Below are 24,484 nucleotides of genomic sequence, written 5' to 3'. Positions count from 1 at the left end.
CCTTTCATGAAGCATTAAGAGATTGTTTCTTTCTTGAATCTTGTAATCATCTACAAATTCCAATGGCTTTTTGCAACCAAGGAACTTTTCCCCCTTACGCTCCTTAGGTTGCCCTTCATGCTTTATCTTTTTTACTCTGATTGCATGCTTGAGACAAGCATAAAATATAACTTGTTGAGGTTTTGTACTCATTGTGTAGATACAACCACTTCTAAATTTCCAAAAAAATGCAAGAGGACAAGCCAACATAAGAAATCAAATACCAAAAATAGTAAGTTGTACCTTCCAAAATCCTTAGTAATAAGTGGCATTTCTCTTGAACTAACTAGTGGTGAAGCATCTATAGGAAGTAGACTAGCATCATTTTTTAAAATGCACTATACACTATAGTTTTCCACAACTAAATGACCCCATCTATGCATTCATTCCTTTCAATTATACTAATATTTGGACCTCAGAGTTTCTACTAGATTTGGCAATTCCATATTTTTTTGGAAGCTGTAGCATCACTCTTAATCTTGCATATCAATTATGTCTCTAGGCAACTATGCTTGTCCATATTTGTGTTTGGTATTTCTATAGAGAAGTTTGGTATTTGTGTCTACCATAGATGCATGGTTTTATGCCATGGACAATAGCCCTTCATATCAAGCTATCATGAAGCCTTCTTACCGAGCTATCATAGATGCATGGTTTGATTCCATGGACAACAAACTAGTGACAAGCATGAGAGCCCCATGATTTGAAGAAGGCTTGGTAGGTTGGATTTCTCACTACTATTATCAAGCACATCTTTGATGTTGTTTCCAAGATGTGCAAACTTGTTAGGCAATCTAAATGCCACCACGACAAGATGACTGGAAAGGATAATTGCAAGCCTAGGATGTTAAGTGCATGGGGTAGGAAGGTGACCTACCATAAATGCATTGTTTGATGCCATGGAAAGTAGACCTTCATATCAAGCTATCAAGTGAGATATCTAATTTCAACATAACGCACAACCTTGAGCCTTAGATTGGCAAGTTCTGGTGTTGGAGAGTAGCAAACCTCCTATTTATGGCTCTCATTTAGTCAAATATTTGTATCAAACACTAGGCCTATTGTATGTATTTGTCACAAACAACTTTCCCTATAGCAATACTTCATTCCAAACCATGCCAAGCAAGGGTGTGGTGTGGTTCATTCCACACCCTATAAGCTGACGATCATAGTACATTGAAAAGATGATCATTATAATATATCAATTATATATCCATACTATGTTATAAAAATATATTAAAAAGAAGCTTATAGTACATTGCAAAATAGTGCCTGAACTACCAAGGAGTAATGATGGTCACTAATATCGAAATCTTTGATATCTCTATTTTGTGCCTTATCACACTATGGAGGAATTGCAACTACACCAATGAAATGAGATTCTAACAAAATAGAAATGTTAGTACTTATTTGGATAAAATATGATTATCATACTGGAGGAATGATGATAGGTGCTAATTAGCTGATTAGATGACTATTAAATCAACATATGTACTTTCTTACCTCGAAGACTCTAGATAACCAAGCCACAATGAAGATGTGCTAGAATAGTGTAGAACTACACAAAGCTCACGTGAAGTGTTGTTTCTTTCACTTTCATGAAAGTGTGTGCACCTAGCGTTAGCCCAACCCATAGAGTATGGGATGTCATATTCTAGAATGAAAAAAAAGGAAAAAGAAAAGAACTCGTAGTTTGGAGAAGATGGGAGTTCCAAAATGTCAAAGAGGGAAACTATATTGAGATTAATGGTTCCAATGGTAGGATGGGAATTTTATTTTTAAACATTTTTGTTTGACTTTATAATCACTTATTAATATGGCATCTAAGGGAGGGTTCTAGGCCTTAGCTTAGGCCCCTTACACGTATGGCAAACATCCACAGAATCAAATGTTTGCTAGATGTGTGCAATGAGTTTGTTGGTCCTAAATAGCATTGCAATATCCTTACATATTTAAGTGAGGGCTCCAATTTAGGCCCCTTACATGTATGGCAAATATCTACAAAATTAGATGTTCACTAGATGTGTAGCAAAAGTGTGTTGGTCTTGATTAGCAGTGCGGCATTCGAGTGATGCAAGCTACACACAATCCAAAACTCACACCCATCCTTGAGACACAAGATATAAACCAATTCACTTCTACATAACATATGATGTGGTTACCACTTGTGCCATACCAATTTGATGCTTACTACGGGAAATTGAAAAGCATATTTTGTAAAAGAATTTTGTGTATATGAATTGACTTTAAGCTACTATATACATGTTTGTGTACCCAAATCTATCAGGCCGCCCTTGGATTTCTCTTTCATTTTTTGAACAAGTCTAGAAAAAGAGAAGTCACATGCCCATTTTGGTAGCGTCACCAATCTTTTACAAAATCTTACTCTAACCCTTTAATGTCTCAATTCTTGGTGATTTTTGGTGTGTGCAACACATCAACTCTCTTGTGTGAGTAGACTTTGTTGATCATTATTCCAAAAGCAAGTATCACTAGAAACTTTTTGTGTCTCATCAAAACTGGAAGACCTAAAGAGCTTTTGGTAATGTTCAAGGTTATTGGAATGAAAACTCTATCTCATTAGTGATAATCTTAGCTTCCAAGACTTGAGTGGAATTGTTGGTGAATCATTCTTGTGATATGGCACAAACTGTGAAGTGGGTCCAAAATACAAAGTAACATAATTGGAGTACTATCTTTTAGACCCAATATATGAGGAGGATAGTCTCAACCAAGATTCAAGCTAGTAAGAAATTTATATGCATAAAATGTTATGTTTGTCTACATATCTAATAGAGTCTACATCTCTAATAGACCCATTTCCAACATCTTGTGTCCAATTAAAGAAATCCCTATGGTTAATCATGTAAGAATTCAAACAACACGTACATTTTCACTAAACCTTGGTCCTTATATACATTTTTTCCATACATATGAGTGGCACAATGAAGCATTCACTATATCAGCATAACCATCTTTAGCCAAAACTGAACAAACTTGGTGAGAATGGCCACCAAATAGTAACACTTTTCTTGCACATAATTTCTCGATTTGCACCATAACACTTTTCTTGCAAACACTTTATTGATTTGCATTATATCCTTTAAGAGCCATATCTACCCAATGCTTCAAATGCATAATGAGGAGTCATGGGAACCTCATCCCTTCATATTAGTTTGGGGTGCCTTATTAGAAATACTCACATGCAACCCATTAGTGATGATTGAGAACTTTCCTTTTTATCAAAATGTATCACAACAAGGACAATATTGAACTCCTCATTCTCCATCTATCGTAGTAGTGATCCATCTATTGTAGTAGTGACAATTGCAAACTTTTTGGCTTCATAAATTGAATACACTTAGCCTCTCATTGCTAATATATCCTAAACATGTTATTCAAGCCCTTCCTCATCACATTCCTGTCCTAGTATAAATTATCATTCCTATCACCATATCCTCTCTCTCTCTCTCTCTCTCTCTAAAATTGAGAGGGACCTTCATCTCTTTGTATATTTCCATTCTCCTCCATGCAGATATATATCTTCCTTCTTTTCTTTCCATTTTAGATTAAAGGACAACATGCATATTGTAGATAAGGACAAAGGAAGACATGTGATTTGGTATAGGCATGTTAAAGTATCCTCTCTCTCTCTCTCTCTCTCTCTCTCTCTCTCTCTCTCTCTCTCTCTCTCTCTCTCTCTCTCTCTCTCTCTCTCTCTCTCTCTCTCTCTCTCATATTCATCACTAGTGGAAGACATGTAAGGCATTTTGTCCTGACTAAGATTAAAAGAAGGTCATGGTGTTGGATTTGCAATACCATCTTCTATTTCTTGTGATGTTGGACTACTAAAGTAGGGCTTAGGATAGACATGAACAAGCATAAGGAGTGTCTCTAACTTGCTAGCATGTGCAGCCCAACTCAAACACATGCAAGTTCTCGTTAAATGCATGTCCAAGCCCATGTTGTTGACTCAGGTGGCTTTAAATTTCAAAAAGTAACCCAATGACTCCTTATTGGTATATTCTTGTAAAAGTGTAGTCAACTCATTAGTATTCAATCACTCTAACAATAATCCTAACTATTATCCCAAAAGATCTCTATAAAATAGACTATATCTTTATAATAGTCCAGACCTTTGACTCAACAAACAAAAAATTTGTTGATGTTGATTATTCAAACGTAAGAGATGAATAAGTTTGTCTTTATCAATCATGGGATGCCTTTAATTTTGACATGTAAATCCACTTACTCTTTGTTTATAAGTTTTGAATTTTATTAGAGGATATAGTTGTGTATGCACATGGGAGCTATACATATGTATATGTGGAATTAAAGGCATATACTCTTAGTTTACAATATGCATGAGAGAGAGAGAGAGAGAGAGAGAGAGAGAGAGAGAGAGAGAGAGAGAATCATGCATCTCTCTATATAAATATTATTTTTGAATTCTACAGGTAGACTCCTGGGTAGACACACAAATTGTGTTTGGGGTTCAACTCCCCTTGAGTTTGCCATAACTTTTTCTTTTGCAAGTTTAATATGTGCAACCATAAGGTATGGTAACAAATGAACATTTGTGACTTTTGTAGATGATACTATTAATACTTTTCTAAATATAATAATAAGAACTTAAAATCTTATTATCCTCTCCTAAACTTGATAAAAAGGACCTCAAAATTTATGTGCCTTTTGAACCCAAGAATGTAAGTTCAAGGAATGTTAAGATCTACAACCTAAACTTGATATCAAATATTTAAAACCGCTTGAGCCTTTAACCCTAGGAACGTAAGTTCAAAGAACACTAAGATCCACAATCTAAACTTCACACCAAATATTTATGATCATTCGAGCTTGTTGGACCCATGAATGTAAGTTAAGGAAACACTAGTAGTTTTTATGAGAATTATATATTGCGATGTCATCCCTGTGTAGGGAGAAAAAATGTTAAAGTTGTTTTATTTTCAAAAATATTAATTGTACACCAAAAACCCTAGCTTATAAAATATTTGTCATAAATAAGGACATATCCATCCAATAAAGTCACCCGAGCTTATAAAATATTTATCATAAATAAGGACACATCCATCCGATAAAGTCATGCTATATGAGTCGCTCTCAATGGTGTGTTATGAGTCATTGGCTTACAATATAATCAAAGTGTTATGCTTATGAGGTTATCTATTGCATATAGTAAAACCAATCATAATCTCACATGGTGGTTTGCCATAAAATGACCCAAATGTTCTTTTGATCCTTGTGTAAATGTGTATTTAGTATGCATTTTCTCTCTTCAACACTATTTTCGATCCCCATTTGTCTAAAGCAAGGCTTAAACTTTACATTTACAAAATTCACAAATGATAATTTACTTTATTCTAAAAATATTGCTATTGGAAAGAAGAGGGAAAGTATAATAAAAATTTAACCATTTTATCACTTGCGACAGGTGTTTTTAGAGAAATTTGAACTTATGTTGAAAAGTAATCAATTTATTAGGATTGTGCTAATTTTGGCTAGTTTTTATATAGATAATTAGTGTACTTAGTTAGAAAGGTTTCATAATATGACAAATTGGTCAATCTATTAGAAAGATTGCATTTGACTATAGAAAAATATTAACTATGTAAAAAAAGCTAAGATGGGGTGGAGCACTTGATAGACGAGAGGGTTGGAGCAGACTGGAAGAGCGACATCAGATCTGCGCAGAGGGAGCGTATGTGCCGTCCAGGTAGATTCATTGCAGAAGCAGAGAGGGGGACTAACGCAACACCCAGTCTACGGCGGCGAGACGTTCTTGAGGGGAAGTAGCTTCATGATTTGTGGGTGCTGCAGAGATCAAGGAAGCTCCATGATTTATGGGTGCTGCAGAGATGAAGGAAGCTTGAATGTCAAAGGAAGAAGCTTCATGATTTGTGGGTGCTGCAGAGATGAAGGAAGCTTGAATGCCAAAGGAAGAAGCTTCATGATTTGTGGGTGCTGCAGAGATGAAGGAAGCTTGAATGGCAAAGGAAGAAGCTTCATGATTTGTGGGTGCTGCAGAGATCAAGGAAGCTTCATGATTTGTGGGTGCTGCATTGATATGAATTGAAAAATCACAGAGAAGGATCAGCAGCCATCCTACTCAGGTTTGAAACCTCAGTTTCATAGACGTGTGAATCTCTGAAATATTCTCCCATAGCACATTAACAGGCATATGGTGCCAGAAATTACGGAGGAGCAGGATCCAAAAACAGTAACTGTACTCACAACGATCGATCAAATATTCTAAAGCATCAACTTTCGATAAAATCACCCGAATTTCCACAGAGAAATGGATGCATGGAGTAGCATGTGATGCAGCCGTCGCTCTAAGAGGATGGTGGGTATCCAAACAATGAGAAGAAACGCGGAATAGCTTGGGGGTAAAGCAAGAAGGTATACAGCAAGGACAACAAGGAGAGTAGCATGCCTTGCTAGCTTGATGTGGAGACAATCTTTGTACAGTTGCAATGGGATCAATGACTATCAACATGCCAAGGAAAAGATGTTGCTTGTAGCAAAAGACTACCACCTTGGATTCTAGTGGAATTGCCTAGCCCCAGGGTCAATGATAGCATGTTATGACATGACTGGAGCAACTTCTAATCTACAATATACTGCATAGGTGTACATTGGTTCCATCCATAGGGATCCATGACAATAGATACCCAAACGAAGCCGACATCAACATTTTTAAGGGATTAACATCAAGTTCAAGGGCTTCAATATTACATTTATTGTCTACCTAGCATCAAAGCACTACATATGTACAATTTCTTGTCTACATGTTTGATTTGAAAGCACGATCGCTTATGATCATCCCTTTAAGATGTGGTTTTTAGTGTTTTTGATGTTAAGGATTTGATGTCTAGGGGCAAGTAATGATGTTTATATTGTGCTTTTTCTTTATGACAAGAATGCAAAGCCATCTATTTGATTATACTTTTAGAGTCATACATGTTTAGGGTATCTATGCAACCTATTAAAAAAACAAAAAAAATTGGATGCAAGGGGTTGTGAGACTCATGGCCTTTGACACACTTGTGGGAATGTTTTGTGAGGTGGTTTCAAAAGCTCATTTTTTGTGGTCTTAACTAGAAAGAGAAGAAAGGTAACTTATTTCAAGTTTCGTCATTGAGTTAAGGACATAGAGACTAAGAAGAGTTTAAGAAAAAACCATGGTGAACATCAAGGGATTGTTGTTATCCTAGGTACCTTTCATGGTCGTATGTCTTAAAGCCTTCTCTAAAGAAAAGTACTTTGGAATTCTTAATCAAAATGCTTTGTACATGGATGACATAGTCAAGGATTTGTTCATGCTTTAGTCATAAGGGAGAGAAAGAGATCTACTTGGATTGAGTGGCATGAGGCTATACATGTGAAGGAAATTGAAACATCATGATGTGTACTTTATTAAAGAAAGAAATATTGGTTTGAAAGAAAGTAGTTTACAATCTTCAAAAGAGTTAGAGAGTTTGAAGTTTGTGACTCCCAGTTGATTTGAAAGGAGAACTGAATAATGTTGAGAACATGTTTGTAAAAGTCAATGAGATGATGTGCTAACCAATTTCTTGGGGTATTCAAGAGAATTAGAAAAAGAGATCTCTTGGATAGAGAAGAAGAAAATCACTTGCTACATTTTAAATTAGATGTAAGTTTGAGTCTTCTAGTTCTCATTGTGAAGGATCTTAATGACTTTGAGAAAGAACCCTCGAGAGAGGAAGAGGTGCACTTATAAGAAAGTTATCTTAGAAACAAGGGTAATAGAGGCATAAAAGAATTATTGTGCCATTGAAATCTAATAAGAAGAATGTAGTCTTCTTGAACTTTCAATTCTTGTTGCTGGTCTTGTCAAGAGGAACTCAAACTGTCAACACTAGGTCACTAAACCCTACCAACACACCTTAGCATCTCAATCATGTATGCTCATGTAAGTTTCTCTCTAGTAGCGAAGCGTGTATTAGTATCTAGCTCCCTCTCGTTTCTTGCTCTCTTTCAACCAAATACAACACGGATCTACTTTGATTTGATTGGCTCGTGAAACCAACTACCCATAATTGGTGCTAGAGACTTGATCTTAGAGTCAATTAGGAACCTTTATTATAGGTCAATCCTTGTAGAAATTGAGGTGGAGCTTTCCTTGTAAGGATATACTTAAGTGAAGGCCATCGAGTTGGGATATTTTGTGCAAGTTCTAGATCAAGTCACCTAGGTATATCCCTTAATGGACTATCAAAATTGTGCTATCAAGGATTCATTAGATAGGCATGTTACACCATGACAAGGATCTCAAGAATGATATAGTTATTATGGTTTTTACCCCTGTATGGGTTTGTGGTTTGCTTTAAAATAACAAATTTACATAGCAATAAGGTATCATGGCTAAGTAGAAATCTTTTTAAAGAAAAGTTGGATAAAATTATAATACTATTTTGGAAATCTAAAGAGTATGAGCATAAGGGTGACTTTATAAACTTCAATGTATGCTCTCAATCTTTTGCTTTATCTTACAATATATCTTTACAATCTCTTACTATAGCCTTTTTTTAATAGGAGATATAGACTTAGATTGGGTGCCTAGGTTTCTTTAGATTTTGATATAGATTTCACATTATTTCAAATTAAGATGCAAGTTATTCTAGACAAAGAAGTAAATTAGATCAATGTTACTTGTCATTGGCTCAACTAATGGATATATGAGATACCTTGGAGTTTCTTGACAACATAACTCCTACATATATGTTTAGTGTCAATGGTACTACAAAAACAAAAGAATATCAATGCTCTTTATCTCATATGGCAATCTTGGCTCCAATTGGTCCTTAGCTATGGCTAACTTTGATGGAAGAGGAGAGTCTAGATCCCCTAGGGTAATTGCCCTATCCAACTTGAACTCTATACATCCCTCTTCTAATCCACCATATATATGCCTCAAGGTATTCCTTGCATTGGAAAAAGCTATTTAAAAAATTATTATGAAGCTACAACATTCAAAAAAGGAAAGAAAAGGGTTGTTTTACATTCACATACTGATTTAACAACTTAACATCTTTAATCTTGCAAGCATTTGTAATAACACTCCAACCATAATTGGCATTGTTGACTCTGATGTGTCATCTCCTATATTAGATATTTGAATGTAACAAACAAGGATATTTACATTAGGTGGGATGACAACAACAAGGGAAGCATACTATACATTTGGCTTAGCCATGTATTCTAAAAAGAGAATCTTTTAAGATTACTTCTCTCCCAAATATATTAATGTATATCAAGTTCTACTTTCCCCTTCAAAGAAAGAGAATACTCCATAAATAATTTAAAAACACCAAATCAAAAAGTGTTACATGCTTTGAGGCTCTAGTTACCTTTTAAGATAATGGAAAATTTTATGATAGTTTGTCACATTGTCATAGGAGGAAAATGTTGGGTGTAAAGGCCCTTCGCTACACTTTCTGTGTATATATTTTACTTGTACATGTGACCGCACTCTTGCGGGTGTAAATGTATCGTACCCTAAAACATAAATAAATTCTTTCATTCTTTGTGTGTGCCACACTGGTACACACCCAACTCAAGTCTCTACTCTCTCTACACTCTCTACTGCTGAACACACTCCATTCTCGCTGCGCACACCACTTGGGCATTTTCGCATTCCTTCAAACTGGTATCAAAGCTTCGGCTAAGGTGTGCGTGCTTCTCGGAGCCTGTGCGAGACATCGCTAGTGATTCACTCGTGAGAAATCAACAAGTCGTCATCTTTGTTGTTCAGGCGAGAGCACACGTGAAACAGGCGACAGTGCTATAGGCTCGTTTTTGCTCAATCTGTAACCAGAAAAGTCAGGCACAGCCATTCCAGGTTAGCACAGGTCAGGTCGTCATCTTTCCAGGTCACGTTTCTGTTCAGGACAGTCAGGCGACAGTGTTCAAGTCACGTTTTACACAGGTGACAGCTGGACAGTCGCCAGGTCAGAAACAAGTCAGCGTGGACAGGCGACAGCCAAATCTGCTCAGCAACAGTTAGGCGATAGTTCGTTTCTGATCAGCGTGATCAGTCGACAGGTCACAATAGTCATTTTTGTAATTTTTTGTGACTTGTCACATTAAAACAGGCCCCAGTTCGCGCGCGTAAGCACAGTTTCCAGATTTGTGCAGATTTGAGCCAGAAAATTTGGGACTTTTCCAGATTTAGTGCTGTTCATGCATAATATAGACATCTGTCAAAATTGTAGACATTGTGCGCGTATAAATTAGGGATTTCGCCAAATTTGGTGAAATTTTGCTCGTTTGAGTAAAATTTCTCAACATTGGACCCATAAAATTTGGGCCTTTTGCTGTATTGGTGAAATTTTGCTCAGCTAAGTCAGATTGGTTGACATTCGTGCACACTTGGACCCAAAAAATTTGGGGCTTTTGCAAAATTTTATGAAATTTTGCTGAATTTACCCATTTTATGCTCTCAAGAACATGTATTAATGCAATTGGGGTAGATTTATTGCAGAAAATGTGGGGACTTTCACATTAGTGATGTATTTTGAGCCGATTTGTGCTTTGACAGTGGAATTACAACAAATTCTCTGCTAAGTGGGAGAAATTTGGACTTGGGATGTATCAAATGTTATGAAAAGGCAGCTTCTCTTGGTACATGTATTGCTGAATGCTCATTGTGCAGTGAAACAGTGGCACATACAGCACTCGGGTTATTGCATTTGGGCATTACGGTGATGTATTATTGAAGTGGGAGCTGTCTTGTATGCATATGTATCAGATTTGCTTTGTGTATATGCTGTAATCAGCCCTTTGGACTGAAATTACAATAAAATATCTGCTTCTTGGGCACACTTTGAAGTGCAAGTTTGTGTATTTGCTGTTATATACAGCAACCTTGCTATTGGCTGATTGCGTTCAGCATTCTATTACAGAAATTTATTGCTGAAAAATGGCTGGAAGTGCATCCACTGCTGACACAAAGAATCTTTTTGAGATTCGCAAATTTGATGGCAATGGATTTGATCTTTGAAAAGATCGTATGCAAGGTATCATTTTTATGAAGGATTGTGAAGATGCTTTGGCAGAACAAAAACCTGCTGCTTTGTTAGATGAAGATTGGGCTAAAATGAATAAAAAGGCCATTACTTACATCAAAATGGCAGTTATTATATCTTGGTTGATATCAAGGAACTCAACAGTGCATATGCACTTTGGGAGAAACTCAAGGCTACGTATGAGAATACTACTCCTGTTAATCAGGTCCATCTCATGCGAAAGTTAGTCAACTTAAAGCTTGATGAGTCTAAGCCCGCCTCAGAGCATTTGGCTCCATTTACAGGTATTTTGAGTCAGTTACAGGATGAGGCTTGCCGGCTTTTGATCCTAAGCTAAAGGCTATCTTCTTGCTTATGACTTTGCTAGATTCATGGAAAGCATTGGTTGTGCAACAACCCCAACTTTGACATTTGATGGTGTACGTGGTTCTATCCTCAATGAGGAGATTAGATGCAAGTCTAGTGGGGAAAACAGTGGATCAGCCTATAATGTTAGAGGACGGACTGAAAAGAAGTCAAATGCTGCAAATAAGCATAAAAATCGCAGCAAAAGCAAAGAAAAACAGTAAGATGTCACTTGCTATCAGTGTGGACACAAAGGGCATAAAAAGCCTTATTGCAGGTACTATAAGAAGGAGCAAGAACACAAGAAGCAGGCTAATGCAAAAGGCAAAAAGAATGAGAAGGATAGCAGCTCTACCCCTAAAGAAATAGAAAAGGCAAATATGCTATCTAGTGTTGCCATTGAGGAGATAGAAGAAGATAAAGATGCTGATTTGCTGGTTGCATCTTCAGATCCACATGCTATGATAGTGGAAGACATGTATATCACTAAAAGGGATGTGATAGATGCCTTGTTATCTGCTCATGATGGTTTGTCACAATCGTGGATTGTTGACTGTGGTGCCTCATTTCATGTAACTCCATCTCTGGAGTGTTTTTCTACTTATGCAGCATGTAATCTTGGGAAAGTTTACCTAGGGAATAATCATGCATGTGATATTGAAGGAGTGGGCACCATACACCTGGCTCTTGAAAATGGCTAGGAATTGATTCTTCATGATGTTAGGTATATACTTGGCATTAAGAAGAGCTTGCTTTCTGTTGGGCAGTTAGATAGCACGAGTTACTACACTACCTTTGGTGGTGGAATGTGGAAAATATAGAAAGGATCTATGCTGGTCAACTAGAGGTGGTAAAAAGGGAACTTTGTATTATCTTCATTGCAAGGCACTTCCTGGAAAGTTTGATGCAGTTGTAGAAGTACAGTCACACATGGAGCTATGGCATAAGCATCTTGGACACATGAGCCAAAAGGGTTTGGATGCACTTTCTTCACTTGGAAGAGTTGATGTGAAAAACTCAAAGCTTGACTTTTGTGATGACTGTATCTTTGGAAAACATGTAAAGAGTTCATACTCTCATGGAGCCTCTAGGAAGGCATGTATCTTGGACTTAGTCCATTCCGATGTATGTACCATGCCAATAAAAACTCATAGTGGTTTCCGTTATTTTGTGTCTTTTATTGATGACCACTCTAGAAAGCTATGGGTTTATTTGCTTAAGCAGAAAAGTGAGGCATTGGATGCTTTTAAAAGGTTTTATGCATTTGTTAGTACTCAAAAGGGCTTAAAACTGAAATGCATAAGAACAGATAATGGGGGAGAGTACGTATCTAAACAATTTAGTAGTTTTTGTGATGAAAATGGGATTAAACGAGAGCTTACAGCCCCTTATAATCCGTAATCTAATGGTGTGGCTGAGCGAATGAATCGCACTTTATGTGAGAAGATTTGGTGCATGCTGTCCACAACTAATCTCCCGCAATTGTGATGGGGAGAGGCACTTAAAACCGCGGTGCATATTTGCAACCGATCTCCACATCGTGCACTTGATAGTGGCATCCCTGAAGAGGTTTGGTCTGGCAAACCTGCTTCATGTGACCACTTAAGGGTCTTTGGCTGTGAATGCTATGTACATGTGCCTGTTGATAGCAGAACCAAACTTGACATGAAATCCCTTTGAGGCATTTTCATGGGTTATGGAGATGATGGTGAAATGGGTTATAGAGTTTGGGTTCCAAGAATGAAAAAGGTGCTACGCAGTCGAGATGTGGTATTTAATGAATCAAAGCTGTTGAAAAATGCCACATCTAGTGATGTAGACAAAAGGAAAGTGAAATTTTAGCATGATCAGTCACTTAAACAGCCATCAGCCCCACTGAAAATTCAGCTCCATTTGATGCTGGTTATGATAATCAGCGTGTCATTATTGAGCCAGATGCAAATGGGCAGCAAAGGGATGCTGAAAATCAGTTTGGGCAACAAAATCAGCATGCTGAACATCAATTACAACAGCCTGAAAATTTATTATAGCAACCTACAAATGCAGTTCAGTAGAGCCAAATAATGAGGTCATTGACATTTCTTTGGATGTAGATCCAATGCCTGATAACACAGATCATTGGGTGAGAAGGTCTACACGTGTCAGGAGACCCATACAGAGGTTTGATCCCTCTTTGGACTGCATTTTACTCACAGATGAGGGCGAGCCTCTTACATACAAAGAGGCATTGTCATGTGAGTTGAAGAAAAAGTGGGAGCAAGCTATGCAGGAAGAAATGAAGTCATTGTATCAGAATGATACTTGGGATTTGGTTTCATTTCCCAAAGATAGGAAAGCTATTCCTAACAAGTGGGTCTACAAAATCAAATGTGTGGATGGCAAACCCAAATACAAAGCCAGGCTTGTGGTTAAGGGTTATACTCAGAAAGAGGGGATTGACTTTCAGGAAGTTTTTTCACCTGTTGTCAAAATGACCACTCTTCGGGTATTGTTTGCTATTGTTGCATCTATGGATCTTGAACTTGATCAGATGGATGTTAGAATTGCATTCCTGCATGGTGATTTAGAAGAAGAGCTGTATATGAAATGGCCTGAGGGCTTTGTTATGCCAAGAAAGGAGCATTTGGTGTGCAAGCTTAAGAGAAGCTTGTATGGTTTAAAACAGGCTCCTAGACAGTGGTATAAGAAGTTTGATGCCTTCATGCTCTCACATGGGTTTAAAAGAAGAAATGCAGATCATTGCTTATACACAAAGAAGGCTGATGATGGAAGCCTTATTATCCTTGTGCTTTATGTGGAGGATATGCTTATTGTTGCTAAGCATAAGAGCCAGGTTAATGCATTGAAAAGGCAGCTGAATTCAGCCTTTTCCATGAAGGACTTGGGTGCAGCTGAACATATTTTGGGCATGCGTGTGACGAGAGATAGAGAGAAGAAGCTCTTATTTCTCTCACAAGAAAAGTACATCAACAAGAAGGCTGATGATGGAAGCCTTATTATCCTTGTGCTTTATGTGGAGGGTATGCTTATTGTTGGTAAGCATAAGAGCCAGGTTAATGCATTGAAAAGGCAGCTGAATTCAGCCTTTTCCATGAAGGACTTGGGTGCAGTTGAACATATTTTGGGCATGCGTGTGACGAGAGATAGAGAGAAGAAGCTCTTATTTCTCTCACAAGAAAAGTACATCAACAAAGTGCTTGATCGTTTCTCTATGACAGATGCTAAGTCACTTGGTGTTCCATTACCACCATACCTTAAGCTTAGCAAAGATGATTGCCCAAAAGATGACATGGTAGCCAACTCTATGAAGGGTGTTCCTTATGCTTCAACTTGTGGATCACTCATGTATGCTATGGTTGCCACTAGACCTAACATTGCTCATGCAGTGGGAATTGTGAGCAGGTTTATGTTGAACCCTGGCAAAGCACATTGGGAGGCAGTGAAATGCATCTTTCAATACCTTAAGGGCACACAAAGAAAATGTATTTGCTATGGAAAGGGTACATTAGATCTGCAGGGATATTGTGATGCAGACATGGTAGGTGACTTGGATACTCGCAAGTCTACTTGTGGGTATATATTTACCTTGACTGGTGGGCAGTTTCTTGGTGCTCTAGATTGCAAAAGATAGTAGCACTTTCTACCACTGAGGCTGAATATATGTCAGACTGAAGCTTCGAAAGAAGCTGTTTGGCTTGGTTGCTTGGTTAAGGATTTTGGGCTGCCCGCCAAAACACCTGTACTTGGATGTGATAGCCAAAGTGCTATATGTCTGGCTAGGAATGCCATGTTTCATGCACGTACTAAACATATTGATGTACGGTGCCACTTTATCAGACAAGTTCTAGATGATGGTCTAGTCACACTGACTAAGATCAAAACACAAGATAACCCTGCAGATGCTCTCACAAAAAATCTTGCAAAGGCTCAGCATGAGCATTGCATTCGACTAGTGGGAGTTGGTTAAAGGTTTGCTCATGACCTTTAAGTGGGAGGTTGTTGGGTGTAAAGGCCCTTCGCTACACTTCATGTGTATATATTTTACTTGTACATGTGACCGCACTCTTGCGGGTGTAAATGTACCGTACCCTAAAACATATATACATTCTTTCATTCTTTGTGTGTGCCACACTGGTACACACCCAACTCAAGTCTCTACTCTCTCTGCACTCTCTACTGCTGAACACACTCCATTCTCACTGCGCACACCACTTGGGCATTTTCGCTTTCCTTCAGAAAAAAAGCCTAAAATTTTGGATCATATCTTTGAAAAGAGGTCTAATGAAAGGAGTGGATCACCAAATATTATATCTTTTGCAAAATCAAGATTGAAGGGAGAAACATAAGCCTTGTAGAAGAAATTATGGATGAATACATGGCAAGACAATAACCCTTTTCAACTAGAGACATTTCCTTCTAGATAGGGGAGAAAGAAGAGTAATTTTACTTGAGGGAACCAAATATAATTGAATCAAATAGCTAGATATCCCTCTTTTCAAGCATGCAATTATCATTAGGAGATATATTGAGATAATCCTCTCTATCTACAAGAGGAGACACATTGACAGCCGTATGATCATAGATCTTCCCATCCTCTTGTACTTGATTAGACCAAGTTCATTCATTTTCTCTTTACAAAACTCTTCTTGTCTCTTAGGTGATCCTTTGAGATGATTTTCACGATGATTCCTACTTCTCAATTATAGTTCTTGATCTGTATTCACGAGTAACATCCTAATTCACATCTCTTTCTGCTTCCTTTTACTAGAGAGTTTTGAGGGAACATTGAAAGTTTGGAAAGCTTGTCAAACCTATGCCTCAACATACTTAGCATGGAAAATTCATTGTCCATGAGAGTAACCCTATGTGCATAGGAAAGATAGCAATATATGAATCATTCATAAAGTCAATAATAAAGTTCTTTGCTACCCACTATGTAAAAATTACACAGCACAACAAATAGAATCTGAGCAAAGAATAGAGAGTACATAATAAATATGAGAAGAATAGAGTCATTGCGATGGGGTGTGGAATTGAGTGGAGTTTAAACCATTGCGAAGCGTCCTCTCCTACATAAGAATATTGTCTCTTTGAGGGAGATTGATTGAGATGCACAACAAACCTATCCAAGCTCCATGTCCTCGATACAACACATCTCCTCCAACCATTAACTTCTCAAAATAGCCACCAAGCCTCTTGTTGTGCCCATAAGCTCTCTTCTTGGTTCTTTGCACCTAGTTTACATGTTACTATGAGGACTCCACAAAGGAAGGGAGGAATTAAATCTAGCTGAGAGAAGCTCCCAAAGATGAAGGCTAAGGCAAGGATAAAATCTCCTCGTAACATCAAAAAGACATCATGATTGGTGCCAGAGAAGAAGTGGACCCCAAACACTCACACAAGCAAGGATAGTTGCTCTATGGAACAATCAGAGATAACCTCAATTCTATTTGGTGATGAAGAGAAGTCCACAAGAAAACCTAGTGCCCAAGTTATATTGTGCAAGCTACTTGAGTTTCTACTTTCATGTATGCTATTTTATGGCTATTAGTTTCTAGATCTACGGTACTGTGGAGTTATTTGGGATTTACTTTTTTTGGTATATGTTTAATGCATTTAGAACTTCATACAATCGACCATCATATGTTCTTGGTCATGGCAAATATGGGTACAATGAGTGGTGATTTCAAATCTTCCTATGCATGTTTATACATGCATAAAATGGTTTTGGTCAATGGTGACATCAAAACCATTATTACATGTTCTCACAAATTCAAAGCAACATTATTACATGTTCTCACAAATTCAATATCTGATGCCAGGAGGCATATTCCACAGTGGATTCTGTAAAACTAGAGGCATATTCCACGGTGGATTTCGTGAGGTTTTTTAGAGGATCTGTAAAACTATATTTATTTGCTAGGGCTCGTACATAAGGTGGATTCTTTGTGCGAGAAGTTGACGGGGACGCCTGTCCTTTTCGGGCATCAGATTAATTTAATATACACATGGGTAATTCCATAGCAGGTGATTCCGTAAAATACATTTCAAATTAATGGACGTTTATGAGTTTAGAGTGCACTCGAATTAAATTAAGGTTAGGACAGTGTTCCAACCTAGTTTAATTATTTGTAGCTGTAGAGTAGCTGAAGACTGCTAGGTATTCACTATTGTTTGTTTATTTTATTTATAAACAATTTTGAATGCTTCAGTTAATATGTAGAGCATGTAGCAGTGGCTTTGGGTAGCATTGGGTGTTAGCATAAGTCCAAGCATAAATTTCATATTTATGATTATTTATTTTAAGTATAATATATAATATTATGTATTTATATGATATTGTATTATTAAAATTATTACTCTATTTGTAAGTTATAAGTTTAAACTTTTTTAGTAATAATTAGATCATTGTCCTTATTACTATTTATTTGTTTTTAATATAGATTATTTTAGAATATGAGATTTAAGATATGCTTTTATTGAAATAAGCTTTCTTTATGGAATACCTTGCTATTTTCTTAATGTGGTTAAGTTTATAAGGCTTTTCTAGCTTTCTTTATAAAAGCAACAGGATTGCACGTAAAAGAGGAGAACATGGTGAAAACTGAGTTTTTTCGTTTGTCCCTCATTCGGAATCGGAATTCAGAGCTTCAAGAGTCGTTTTGGGGGTTTTGCACGCTTGAATGCGATGGTGATGTCAAAATGTCAAGATTCAGAGCACAAAATTTTCTGCAGCAATTGCAACATATTTGCCACGTGTTCCGTGTCATAACATTGGTATCAGAGCTTAGCTACTCTTTGAGTTTTCAATTGTATAATATTAGAGTATATAGGTGAGCATCGTGGAACAATCGCAAACTACAAGACAAATCACTACATATGAATATTGCAGCTGCTATATAGAAGAGGTACTTGAAAGTACTCTAGCTATTACATATGCTTTACCATAAAAATCCTCTCGAACAACTATTTTTCAAGTAATGTAACTTTTTACTGGTTCATATTTTGAGGATGGTGTAAAAACAAAAGTTGTATCCCTCAAAAAGATCTACAATTGTTATTAGACACATATTTTACAAATTTTGAATATTTAGCGAGTTACTTGAGTCCTAAAGTGACCCTGAATGCAAATTTCACAGCAGTATGCAAAAAATTGTGTAATAGCCAACTTTGAGCCCTATTTTTTATGACCTTACCTTCAGATTTGGTAATCCATCATAGAGACATGAATTCTAGATTTTTTTGTTGTCTACAACTCTCTAGTTATCATCATGACCTGATTCTATCTACAAAGAAAGTTATTTATCTTGAAAGTAGGTCTCACAATCAACCTATACTAAGTGAAATTTGTAAATTTCAACTATACAGACATCTAATTTCCTAGTAGGATAGCTTTTAATCCATTTGGAATTTGAGTATACTCCCAAAAGAAAAAATTTTAGCTTGTACAAAGATCTAAAACTTATATTAGACATGGTTTTGTCTAAATATGCATATATTAAAAGATAATCATATCTAAATATGCCATAGAACTTGAATATTACTATTTTTTACCAAGAGACTAGTATTTTATACAACTTTAGCCTTATCTTTAATATATTTTTTTAAATTTTAGTCTTAGTCACAAGAAGATATAAGTTTTTTTAATTCAAAGTAGGCCTTCAATATGATTCTCACTCTAATTTTTGACGATTATAGTATGCCTTTAATGTTGTTATCTTTTGATTTGATAAACATTTGAGACCAACAAATTAACTCATTCAGTTGAAGACATGCAACGGATGACCGCTCATGCCCTTAGTGATTACCCTACACTACTAGCTCCACATTGAGCAGCTAATAGCAATTGTGGACAATTGCTATCCCATCTCGGGGGTATGATACCAGGAGGCATATTCCACGGTGGATTCTGTGAGGTTTTTCGGTGGATTTTGTAAAACTAGAGACATATTCCACGGTGGATTCCGTGAGGTTTTTCGAAGGATTCCGTAAAACTATATTTATTTGCCAGGGCTCGTACACAAGGTGGATTCTTTGTACGAGAAGTTGACGAGGACGCGTGTCCTTTTTGGGCGTTAGATTAATTTAATGTACACGTGGGTGATTCCACAGTCGGTGATTCCGTAAAATACATATCAAATTAATGGACATTTATGAGTTTAGAGTGCACTCAAATTAAATTAAGGTTAGGACAGTGTTCCAACCTATTTTAATTATTTGTAGCTGAAGACTGCTAGGTATTCACTATTATTTGTTTATTTTATTTATAAACAATTGTGAATGCTTCAGTTGATATGTGGAGCAGGTAGCGGTGGCTTTGGGTAGCATTGGGATCGTTAGCGTAAGTCCAAGCGTAACTTTTATATTTATGATTAGTTATCTTAATTATAATATATAATATTACGTATTTATATGATATTGTATTATTAAAATTATTACTCTATTTGCAAGCTATAAGTTTAAACTTCTTTAGTAATAATTAGATCATTGTCCTTAATACTATTAATTTTTTTAAAATATAGATTATTTTAGAATATGAGATTTAAGATATGCTTTTATTGAAATAAGCTTTCTTTATGGAATACCTTACTATTTTCTTAATGTGGTTAAGTTTAGAAGGCTTTTATAACATTCTTTATAAAAGCAACAGGATCGTGCGCAAAACAAGAGAACAGGGTGAAAACCGAGTTTTTTCGTTTGTTCCTCATCCTGAATCGGAATTCAGAGCTTCAAGAGTCGTTTTGGGGGGTTTTGGCACGCTTCGGACGCAATGGTGATGTCAAAATGTCAAGATTCAGAGCACATAATTTTTTGCAACAACTGTAGCATATTTGCCATGTGTTCCGCTTCATAACAATATCTAAGAGCTTATTGCAGATGGTTGAAGGGTTAAAGTATGTAGTGAATGTCTAGTTTTCAATTTTTCTAGGATAACTAGTATCAAATTTGGTACTTTACAATACCAAATTTGGTTGTTTTGGATTGTGCAAAATCCTCGCTAAGACTTTGCATGACTAGATGTCTTTTCTTTATATCCACACATATTTGAGCACTTGAAAAGTTTCTCTTTTTCCAAAATAATATACAACATACATTGTCAATTTTATTAAAGAGGGCTAGGGCATGTCTAAACATGGAATATAGTCTTCAAGCACATGCAATAAAAAAATGCATAGATCTACCTGAACCACATGAACCATCACTTGGTGGATGATTGCAAGTTGCTTTTCCACAAGCTATATTAAGCACTCACATCTTATGGTGACATCATTGCCAAGTTTATACATTGCTACATATTTGAGGAATGCTATGTCATGACAAAAGACCTTGCAGGCCACAAAGTGGCATGGGTGAGGTTTGGGAAAAGTCTAATTCATATGTGCAAGAGCAAGCCTGGTAGTTTGGAACAGAAGGTTGAGATATGGAGAAAGAACTTGGTTATGCAAGGCTAATTTCTAATTACATTGTTGACTTGGAGTCGTTGGTAGAGAGGATACATGGTAAGACCAAGGGTACATTGAATAGGCTTTCAGAGCTAAAGACTTTGATCTAGCAAAAGAAGAAGGAATCGATAAGGTATGAGGGGTCGAATACAATGGCCAAGCACATAAAGGATGACATTAAAGAACAAGAAGTATGCATTCAACATCTCTAGTAGCAAAGTTTGTATCATGATGCAAAGGAAAAGGAGATGGAAGCTAATGAGCCAACAAATGAAACAATGCCTTGGAGTTAGTGAGAATATAGAATGACTCAAAAAAGAGCTTGAATTTGAACAGATACAGTCACTACACTTTATCTTAGTTTATCCTTGGTACTGCTGCTAGATGGAAACCCTTAGTAGAGCTCTTTGAATGACTAGGTTTGGTAGAGATCCTCAAAGTCTTTGGTTATTTTGGTTGTCCTTGGTAAATTTTGTTCTCTTTAGTACATTAGATAAATCTTGTACATTTGAAACTATAGGGTACATTTGGTGCTTTTTGTTACTTTGTGATATTTAGTTGCTTTTTGAATCTTTGGTACATTTAGTACTTTTTGGTACCACCTTTGAATATTTTTTATGCTAAGATGCTTTCTAAAATCATCTATAGGTATTTTTGGTGTCTTTCCATAGTTATATTCCTCTTTGGTACACTTGGAGCTCTTTGGTATGTTTGGTGCATTTGGTATTTTTCGAGGTGCATTTGGTGGTTTTTGGTACACTTTGTGGTTTTCGAGGTGCTTTTTGACTTTTGGTACATTTGATGCTTCTTGATATTTTCTCTCGATGTTTTTGGTACTAAAGTGCTTTTTGATACTATCTCTAGATATTTTTGGCATATTCTAGTAGTTTTAGTCCTCTTTTGTATATTTTGTGCATTTTGGTACCTTTTGGTACTATGTTTTTTTTCTAATACTCTTTGGTGCCTTTAGTGTTTTTTGGTACTATCTCTAGCTATTTTTGGTAACAAGGTTATTTTTCATGTTTCCTTTGGCTATTGTTAATATCTTTTGATAGTTTTGGTTCACTTGGGTGCATTTACTCTTTTTTGATAATTTGGTGCTTCTTGGTACTAGACTAGCTTTTTTTATAGTGGTTGGTACGACCAATTTCTATCTTTTTGGCAATATGTGTACTATTTGAAATTGCTAGGTCTAGGTAGGTAGACTGGAAGTTTTGATAGTTTTGATATTGCTCGGTAGCTCATTAATTGGTACCTCTAGTTTGGTAGTTTTGGCACTACTAGTAGCTAGTTTGATTTTGCATGGATGATTTTGGTAGTAGATTTTTTTTCGATCATAGGTCAAATAATGTTTGGTAGTATACTAATTCATATCGTAGGTCAAATAATGTTTGGTAGTTGGCTTTTGTGATGTTTTATCTTTCTAAGTTTAGTCCTCTTCCCTAGGCCACATATTGTAGACAAAGATAGGACCAACCATCCATGTGTTTGGCATTTGTAGAAATACCTACATCGGCAAAAGCATGGATCACCAAGAAAACACAATATTAGAGAATTTGGGAATCTTTCAAGTCCCGTTTTCAAATAAGGGGTAAATATTTGGCCATGTGGCTAAATCTTAATGCAAGCTTCAAAGCGGCACTTGGAAAGACAACCTATATGGTAATTAGGATAGATTCCACTTTCAAGTAAGGGGACAAGATTTGATCGTGTGGCCAAATATTAACTATATTGGGAATTCCCAAACTATATGAGAATTCTGGAATTCCCTAATATAGTGTTGGTATTGAGATTCAGGCAATCACACCTAGTATAGCCTCTTTGAGGAGCAGTTTGGGTAAAGGATATGCAAGCTATCCAAAATCCCATATGCACAAAGCATGAAAATACCACCTATCCGCTAACTATAAAGCATTGTACTTGCCTCTCATTTTCAATGCAATATGATGGTAATTTTGTCCTTTCAGTTAATTGCCTAAGTCATTGTCCAACTACACAAGACTGTGTTTATGAGTCCAAGTCTCAATCTTGGAACCTAATTCACTTCTGTGACATTCTACCTTTAAATATATGTCTTCATGAGTTCACTCTATACCTTTAAGCCACCATAGCCATGCTCAGATCCATGTATTTCAACATGATATCAGAGCCATGGTGAGCATGGCTCAAGTCCCTTCTCTACTCTTCCAGCTCCTCTTCATCATTGCTCCAGCTCAAGTCCAGCTGAAGGTCTCATCTTCCACCTCTATCTTCACTTTACCCTTCATGGTAGCCATAGCCTACAGGACCCTGTCTACTTGGATCACTCATATCTCTCTCCATAGGCCAAATCTTAGCTAGCTTTCTTCTGGACATCTCTTGCTAGACTCTCTACGCAGCTTCTTGTCACATCACTCCCTAACATTAGGCCATCTGAAGCTCAACATTGGTAAAATTTGTGGTCATTGTCTTGGTTGCGCCTGTGTGCTATAATATAGCTAGATCTGCACCTGTGTGTTGCAATTCACCCTATGCCTATAGGGCATTTGAAGCCCATCACATTTGAGCTTCCTCCTGACAAATTTTCAGCACAAATGCTGTAATCTCAAAAAAACTAGTCAACCAAAAACCCTAACTCTCAGTTCTCCATAGCCATTTGGGTTGAAGCTCATAAAACACTACATTTTCTCACTCCTGCCACTTGAACCAAATTCCACTTGGAACCAAGTGGAATTTCCAACACTACATTTTCTCACTCCTGCCACTTGAACCAAATTCCAACACTCTAATCTAACGGAGCACTCAATTTTCCAGCATCAAATCAAGGAGGAGAAGATTTGATTTTAGAAGATCTTGAAGGATTTTGAAGATTTGGAAGACTCAAGGAAGAAGATACAAACGCGGTGTCTATTAACACTAATCTAGTGCTCTTAGCACTTGTGTCTTTTGACACAATCAACTTTTCTGCTGCTCAAATCTGAGAAATTTGTGTTGATTTGCTGCTTCTCTAGACATCCAACATGGGCAAAGATTCATTGACATGTCGATTCAAAGGAATAAGGTTTCACACTTGGAAAACCCGTATCAAGCTCATCCTAATGAAGAAGGGCCTATGGGCATTACCAATGGACAAGAAAAGAAGCCTTGGGATGCAACTCTTACAGCTAGTTGGCAGAAGAATGATGACAAAGCACATGCCATCATCAAATTGGAGTTGGATGACAGTTATATCCATCATGTGGATGCTTATGACACGTCCCATGACACTTGGGACAGATTAAATACTTTGTTTGGTGCAAAATCTAAGTCCTCAAAGTATGGTTTACTTATTGAATTCTTTCGACTTGATATGAAGCCTAATACGTCCCTGGAATCTCATCTCAAATACATGGAAAGTCTCCTAACCCAGCTTTTTGTAGGAATAAATCTCAAAATGGATTAAGATATTTGTATTGATGTTTTGCTAGAAAGTTTGCCTTCTGATTATGATAATGTTTCAACCACCTTAATCAACATGCCAAATCCTAAACTGGTTGACATTAAGGAATCTCTATTAAAAGAAGAAAAGTAGACAAAAAATAAAGAAGAATCAAGTACTTCTAAAGATGAACA

Source organism: Lygodium microphyllum, unplaced genomic scaffold (genome assembly GCF_053477565.2).
Source record: "Lygodium microphyllum isolate KBCC unplaced genomic scaffold, Lygodium_microphyllum_v1.1.10 scaffold_43, whole genome shotgun sequence".
Taxonomy (NCBI): domain Eukaryota; kingdom Viridiplantae; phylum Streptophyta; class Polypodiopsida; order Schizaeales; family Lygodiaceae; genus Lygodium; species Lygodium microphyllum.
The sequence above is the reverse complement of the archived record's forward strand: the minus strand, read 5'-3'. Positions refer to the sequence as shown.